This window comes from Nymphalis io, chromosome 6 (assembly GCF_905147045.1).
Source record: "Nymphalis io chromosome 6, ilAglIoxx1.1, whole genome shotgun sequence".
Classification (NCBI taxonomy): domain Eukaryota; kingdom Metazoa; phylum Arthropoda; class Insecta; order Lepidoptera; family Nymphalidae; genus Nymphalis; species Nymphalis io.
In genome coordinates, this window is record NC_065893.1 from 5,213,377 (window position 1) to 5,222,247 (window position 8,871).

At 29.4% G+C, this 8,871-nt stretch overlaps 1 long non-coding RNA gene across 1 annotated transcript; it reads left to right on the forward strand.

Annotated features, from left to right (window-relative positions):
• The first annotated feature begins 6,864 nt into the window (after nucleotides 1-6,864).
• Nucleotides 6,865-8,588, forward strand: LOC126769082 (uncharacterized). Its single transcript, XR_007669326.1, has 3 exons — nucleotides 6,865-7,107; nucleotides 7,425-7,621; nucleotides 7,927-8,588. It is a non-coding gene; the product is annotated as an uncharacterized LOC126769082 (long non-coding RNA).
• The last annotated feature ends 283 nt before the right edge of the window (nucleotides 8,589-8,871 follow it).

Sequence of the window (8,871 nt, forward strand, 5' to 3'; positions counted from 1 at the left end):
TCATGTATAACTAACTTGATGTGGAGATGTGAACAAAATATTGAAAGGCAAAATCAGTCGATACAATGAAATGGATAAAATTAAGATGCAAGCCTATAAATATTACAAAATATAAAAAATAATATATGCTTTGTGTTTTATTTAAAAATTTCTTAAACTTAACATAATGTAACTTAAAACATTGGAAGTTGTAACACATATCACACAATGTACTATTACTACATGAAGCTTGTAAAATTACAGCCCATTTTAGTAGGCTTCTTGGTATGTATTTGGTGGTAGATAGTAGAATAATAATAATTATTTTAATGGGAGAGAGAATTAGTATAAGTATAATCTTTATTGAATGCAATACAAACATATTACAATATTATTGCACAGAAATTAATAACAGCATGAAATTAATTATATCATATTATGCACATACATGCAAACATATATAAATATACATAAACCAGACTAAACACATTATAGTAAATGATATAAATATATACAAACTGAAGTGGCTGAACACATGTCGCACAACCGTTGGAGTAGACGTGTTCTTGAGTGGAGCCACGCCTTGACAAATGTAGCGTAGGACGCCCTCCGGTTAACATTAACAGGCTGTTACTGTATGTATCAGTAACAGCCTGTTAATGTCTTACTGCTGGGCTAAAGCCTCCTCTCCCTTTTGAGGAGAAGATTTGGAGCTTATTGCGGCTAGGTGGACGACGAAGGGTTGATGATGATATACAAACAAACTTAACAAAGGCTAACACACAAATAAAAACCTATATATATATATATATATATATATATATTGTTTTGCCAATACACTGATCTTTATTTTTTTCATATTTTGTTTTATATCAGTAACAGCCTGTTAATGTCTTACTGCTGGGCTAAAGCCTCTTCTCCCTTTTGAGGAGAAGATTTGGAGCTTATTGCGGCTAGGTGGAGTGACGATATAAGCAAAGTGGACGACGAAGGGTTGATGATGATATACAAATAAACTTAACCAAAGGCTAACACACAAATAAAAACCTTAATATATATATATATTGTTTTGCCAATACACTGATCTTTATTTTTTCATATTTTGTTTTGTAAATCATTTGTAATTTTACCAAACAAAATTAACAGTAAAAAGTATTAAATAATATTGCGTTTAGAATTATAACACAGCGAAAACAAAATTAGTGAAAAGCTCCATGTAGTGTTGGTTAGCGTAGATTTTTTTTTATTTGTCGAGCTGTAGTAGCGCCGTCTGGTGGGCGTGGGTGGCTTTCTTACGTAGACAGAGAAACTAATAGACGCAATGACGATTAGACAGAGAAACAAATAAACCAAGGGGTCGTGATACCTCGATTGAGACAGAGATAGTTTGTCAGTATGTCGTATAATGTTGCCATAGTAACTGTATTCCCTGCTTTGGGAAATAAATAATTTTCAAAATTTAATTAAAGCAAAATAAGGTTGTTTACTTTTACTTTTTAATATTTATTATACATTTTTTGAATTAAAATATTTTTTTTTGTTTTCCAACTACACCCAAAAACCGTTGCATTTTTATTGTATATGAAGCGATAGAAGAGCCATCTAGTCACATCTATGAACAATCAACAATTTTTTTGTTTATCCACGGATAATAGATGGCGATAGTTTCGTTTGATTTCTTCATTTTGAATTTTATATAGGAGTGGATATAATAATGAGTCAGCAAACGTAACATTTTCATAATCGATTCGATTACTGACACCTTAATATTGTGTATTGATTTTTCTGTTTAATAACAAAAAACTTTCTTTTGTTGGCGGTTGGTTGAAATGCAATGAATTTGTGTTGGGGTGTGATTTAGTAAATAGTTAAAAAAAATATGGGCAAAATAACAGCAGAGCATGACCACACAGTTCTGACATCCACCCGTAGACAGAGAAATAATTAGACGCATTGATGATTTCCTTCTCACTTACTCAAGAAAGTGAACGAAAATTACGTTACAAATGGCTTAGACAGAGACAGAATTATCAAATCTTTTGTCCCTTATCGCGTAACCAGTTTTGGTGTTTGTTTCGCTACTCAAGTAGCCATATAAAGATGCTGAAGTACTATTGATAAAGGAAACAAAAACGAACAATGCAACGGCTTTTGGATGTAGTTGGATAACAAAAAAGATTTTAATTAAAAAAAAAAAAAAAAATATTAAAATGTAAAATTTAATAAGCTATATAAGGGAATCAGTTATACTATGGCAGCATTATACGCACGCACAAATTGACAAACTATCTCTGTCTCAATCGCGGTTTCACGCCCCCTTGGTCTGTTTGTTTCTCTGTCTACGATATTAGTATATAGTATAGGTGCTATTAATGAAAGGCAATTAAAATTTTTGATATATGTATAATATTTAAAAAAATTAAGGTAATCAATCATAAATGTAATTTATTTATATTTATCTGTACACATTGGATAAATAACATGAATAATTAATTTTGAGGAGAAACATTATCATTGTATGAAACAAATATATTTACAGTCTAAATATTCTAAGTAAAATTTTCAAAGTATAATGAGCTACTTTGAATAGCTGTAATGAGATATTAAAAATGAAAAGAAATGGATAAAACTTAAGAAATTGTTTACACTGAAAAAAATAAATTTGTGATCATTTATATTTTTTTTTATCATTGTTAACGAAAGTATATTCAATTAGTTCGTTAGAGTACAAAACTATGACATATTAATGGTGTCATTGTATATTTTTAAAATCAATATATCCGGATAAGCTTTTATATTACAATACAAACATAACATAAAGCAACAAGCTTTTACATCCATTTTTCAAAGCAAACATTACATTTTTCAATCTATTCATTGTAATTTATATTATACAACGGAAGCATAACTTTATATAAGCAATTTTGCTGAACATATTAGTATATTTCAAACAGCAGTTATATTCATGCAAATACTCGAATTTGGTATGAAGTCATTACGGAAAGTACGGAAGTAATCGGAAACGTTGTGATTGCGAGTGTTTTTAAATTACCAATGGTTTTAGAAATTTGATAGAATTGAAAAATATCATTGTAATATATATTTTAAAACTCCACACTTCTGATAATTTAAAATTATCGATTGCCTTGATGTACATATTTGGGTATTCAATTTGCTAATAAACTCTAGCACGACAGGAAAAACAAACCCTTTTTTACATTTTCCAGTCAAAATACAATGGTATTAGTACACAGTTTGGTGTTTTAGCATACCTATCTAATCAACAATAAATTCATTTATTATTATTAATAATAATAGTTTACTAACTAGATCATGCTTCCTCTTATCGACATTTTGGCGATTGTCTGCGAACAACTTTTGAAATCACATTCAAATTTTTATTCAAAAACAATTTTATATGTACATGTTAAAACTTAAATTTATTTAATTATAGAACCTAATTCTAACCTCTTTTCATCCGTGAAACAATCAGTCTTCTCATTGCAAAAATTATCAATCTCTTAATATTTACATTTTCAAAAGTTGCAATTTATATGCAATATAGTGGACACAGACCGAGAAAACTAGCCAGTAAATATTTTCGTATAATTCCTTGAAAATTTTGGGTTCTTTTAATATCGCCTTGTTCATGCTCATCTTAGTTTTCAAGAAATTTATTAAAGTGCTAAGTGAAATTCTAGTTACTAGTTAATAATGGACGGGACAAAGTGTGTTTCCATTTATTTCACATTGAGCGAAAAATGTTATGTTAGCCTACTTGTTCAAAATAAAATATAAACTAAAACAATATCTTTTTGAAAATATCAGAATTACAAACAATATTTGCTTGAAGAATATTTTGCAAAATATAAATATTTTTTATGAAAGTTTTTGCTACAAATGTACATTATATATAAGTATCAGTGTGATGTCTTTCGTGATAAGTTATATCTGATGAGTCTTCGCATACCATTCTGATTGTTCGGTCTCAGGAGGGTATGGCACTAAAATTAAAAAATCTGTAACGTCATTTAGACGCAAAAGTAAATAAATATAACGATAATTCTCGTCCCATAAAAATAATTCTTTACATGATAAAATATTAAAAATTAAAGACTAATTTAAAGACTTTTGTATAAAAACATAACACAAATCTATTTAAAGTATAACCGACAGCGCAAATATTAGAATCTTATTATAAATTCAATAATTTATATCATATTATCCTTTAAAAACCGTACATTACTTTTTTAAACCACACTCATTACATGACATTATTTTTATTATAATAGTTCATTCCGAATCGGTGATCATTTGTTTAATAACATTTTCAGTGCAGCCACTGATAAAATGATTATTAAATTTTCAATTGTTCAAAGTTTTTCTCAATAACATATACTTCAAATTTAATAGTAAAGCGACTTAGTAAATCACTTTATAGGGATGATTTTTGATGGAGTTTTTCTGTTCATCCTAGAAAGTGAATAATATATAAATGTAAGTTAATATTTCTTTGAATATTTATTTTACTGTAATTATAATCATTCAAAGAAAATTTACGAAGTGATGAGAAGTTATGTCTGTAATTCAGATATCCTGTTACAGAGTTGGTCGCATGTGAAGGAAGAAAAGTAATTATTTAATTGAGTTTATATACCGGTTTTGCGTGAAGTGACTCAGTTGCAAGTCGGTCAGACTGAAACTGAACTGAACGGTTTGAAACGGCCTACAAGGGGCACAAACAATACTCCTTGTCTTTTGAATTAAGGGTTCATTAATACATCAGTTAAAGGTGCCGATCCCGAGCATGTTAGAATTATTCTCCAAAATTTACAAAGATTTGGAGATTTTTCATTGAAAGATATACGTTATGCTGACCCTTTAAAAATGCACATTGCCACTCCAAACTTTATAGATCTAAAGGTGAATGATGAACTCAGGCAATTTTTTAAGGCAAAGATTATTTAGCCTAATCAGAGTAAGTTCTGGCGACCATGTGTAAGGCGTTAATTACGCAGTGTGAGCTGCCTAACCAAACTGCAACATTTAGTTGATTGAGCGGTCTCCGTCGACACGGTACTGTCTGCGACTATATTATACTATTTGTAAAAGTATATTAATTTATTTCAATTGAAAATCTACATTTAATAATAGTTAAGGATTGATTGAAGGTTTGGTAGAATGTATACAGTATTAAGAATGATTACAATTTGTAAGGCCTCTATTTAATTCAATTATTATACCCGATCTCCATATAATGCATATAAAAAAATATAATATATGTAAATAATAAATGTAGTTACGTTCTGCCACTTGGTGGCAGTATTCGCCGCAAATAAATAAATCGAAAACTATGAGTTTATACATAGGTAATCACTATAGTTTGTTTGCATCTTTTTAGTTCTATCATAGAATTTTCGACGGATGACGAGACATAACCTAACTTCTTTTTATGTTATAGGTAGGCGCACGGACAAATGGGCCACCTGATGTTTAGTGAACACCATCGCATGTCCCTTGTGCCTGTATTTGGTCACACATCCTTCAAACCGGAACGCAACAATTGTATTGCGATTTAGCGGTAGAATAACTGATGAGCATGAGTACCTAACCAGACGGGCTTTCACGAAGCGGTACCACCAACTAAGTAATTAATTGTAATCTGTTCTAGCTATCTTATAATGTGAAAAGGCACACCTCTTTCCCAATTTGATAATATAATTTTTATAGTCCTTATCAATACAATTGACCGATTTTCAGGGGTCACTATCTAGTAATCATAAAAGTACTTTAATAAATCGAGTATCTTGTTTCCTGTAAATGGTGGAATCATATTGTTTCTGGCTACAAATCTTAGTATCTTTTGACTTATTCGTTCGATTACGTACATTCTATTGGAGGTGGAATGGTGGACGCGTAGACAGAGAAACAAATAGGCCAAGGGGCAGTGAAACCGCGATTGAGACAGAGATAGTTTGTCAATGTGTGCGTATAATGCTGCCATAGTAACTGCATTCCCTGTTTTGGGAGATAAATAATTTTCAGGATTTAATTAAAATATTTTTTTGTTTTCCCACTACACCCAAAAACCGTTGCATTGTTTGTTTTTGTTTCCGTTATCAATAGTACTTCAGCATCATTATATGGTACTGGATTAGCATTCTCCTCAGACGTTGAAATCTAAAACACTCAATTAATTTATTAATAAAGAATGGTCGACACATATATTTCTATGTTAACCTCTTGACTCGGAATCTAATAATATTATAAATTGATGAAAAATTTTAAATAGGAGAACGAATAAATTAAAATAACATAATTATGTATAACGAAGCACTTTAGGTTATTATTGGACTCCGTATTTATTTGTTTACATTGTCGACGAGTCGAAATTTTTACAAAAATCGGGACATTTTTTTAGCTGACGCTGGCAGCAATTACATGATAAATAATAACAAAAAGTTTTTTGTTATTCAACAGAAAAATCAATACACAATATTAAGGTGTCAATAATCGAATCGATTATGAAAAATGTTACGTTGCCGATTTACTATTTTATCCATGGGGATGTCACTCCTATATAAAATTCAAAACGAAAAAATCTAACGAAACTATCGCCATCTATTATCCGTGGATAAACAAAAAAATTGCTGATTCTTCATAGATGTGACTAGATGGCTCTTCTATCGCTTTATATACAAAAAATTTATTTATTAAAGTTTAATATTATATGTTATTCATATATATTTTTACCATATTAGAATATTTTTCAAAAGTTTTTGTAATTTTAAATATTTTATTGTTGCTAAATAACATTTTAAGCGGCAACACTATCTGCTTCTAACGAAAAGTATTTGGCAATTCAAAATATTTCATACCGTGCTTATTAACGAGAATCAAATCCTGTCTTGTATAGAAGCAGTGGAAAGCTTTGTGGTTTCTATTAAAATATCGAGTTATCGACTGTTTATGGACTCTACGACTTGCTTCCACGATTATAAACTTGCTACGTTAATTGGTTTTTGTCCCGTTTCTACGACGTACCTGGCTTTGATTTGGACTTCGATTTTAAGCGTAAAGGAAAAAATAACCAAAAAATCTGAATTGAAATGTTATTTTGGGTGCATGGTAAGATTATATATATATATATATATATATATATATATATATATATATATATATAATCTTACCATAATAATCTTACCATAATATATAATCTTACCATATATATATATATATATATATATATATATATATATATAAATACATACTTTTTATATTGCAAAGGCCATAATATAATATTTTAGTAAGTTCTTGAATATTTCTAATATTGGTACTTGTTCATAAATTTAAAAGTAGAGAAACTCTTTCTAACCAACGATTACTTATTGGTTCTACTGAATTATTATCTAAGTATATATTCCATTAACTTGTTTATATTTCAGGACCATTGTACAGATTTCCAAAGTGGGTTTATCCTCATCAGGAAAGAATCTATCATGTATCTATCTGGAAAGTATTATTAAAACGAGCGATGAATATATTTACAATAACATCCGATTTTGCTACAGATACTTTGAAAATTATTAACAATTACCAAGTCACCTGTTAATAAGAAATGCAGTTCCCACATTAAATATATGTAAGTTATAAATCTTAATACTTTAAGGAAGTAAGTAATTCATGTATAAATTATTCTCGTATTACCATTTATGCATAAAAACAGCTTCAGCCTGATATAAATCCATGTAAGCTAGAGTAAGATGTTCTTGATGAAATTAGTGTTAACTACGTGTGAAACACAATACCGAGCCTTTTTTTTCTAAGATATTAAATTTTTATCTTTGTACAAATAGTGTTCATATGAAAAAATAAATATACCAGATTTGTTGCCCCAAATGAGTGTTGCTTGTAAGGATCTAAGTAACATAATGTTATTATTTACAGCATCGCCTGATCATCTGCTAGAACAAGCAATGTCACTTCGATCAGCACCCACCTCTACTATACATGGCTATTCTTCTCCAGCATCAGTACTTTTTCCTACAGAAATACCTAGTGTTACGAGTTTTATTCAACACAATGGTTTCTTAAAATAATTGAAATATTTTTTGCTATATTTTTACTTTCAAGAACTGGAGGCACCTAACGAGTCTAGCCAAGAAAGTAATTGTTTAATTCATAATGAAACAAAAAATATGTGGCAGACTGGGTATTGAAAATGTCTAGGGCTTAGGTCTTTAAAAACTGTCCTGTATATATCAAAAGCTTTATAGGAGATGAAAGATGTGATTTGTCATATATATATATATGAGCATGATTATTCAAAAAGATCACTGACACATCCATCTGCAAAATTCGTAGACTTTATGAAAGCTTTGTTTAATATATGTAAATGTAAAGTGCATACAGGAATCTCCGGTGTCTCTGCAATTGTTTGATAATATTTTATTGAATATTGATATATATTCCAATTTTAATTTATCATGTGAAGTGCACTCTTCTTTAGAAAATTTTATTGTCTCATGTATAACTAACTTGATGTGGAGATGTGAACAAAATATTGAAAGGCAAAATCAGTCGATACAATGAAATGGATAAAATTAAGATGCAAGCCTATAAATATTACAAAATATAAAAAATAATATATGCTTTGTGTTTTATTTAAAAATTTCTTAAACTTAACATAATGTAACTTAAAACATTGGAAGTTGTAACACATATCACACAATGTACTATTACTACATGAAGCTTGTAAAATTACAGCCCATTTTAGTAGGCTTCTTGGTATGTATTTGGTGGTAGATAGTAGAATAATAATAATTATTTTAATGGGAGAGAGAATTAGTATAAGTATAATCTTTATTGAATGCAATACAAACATATTACAAT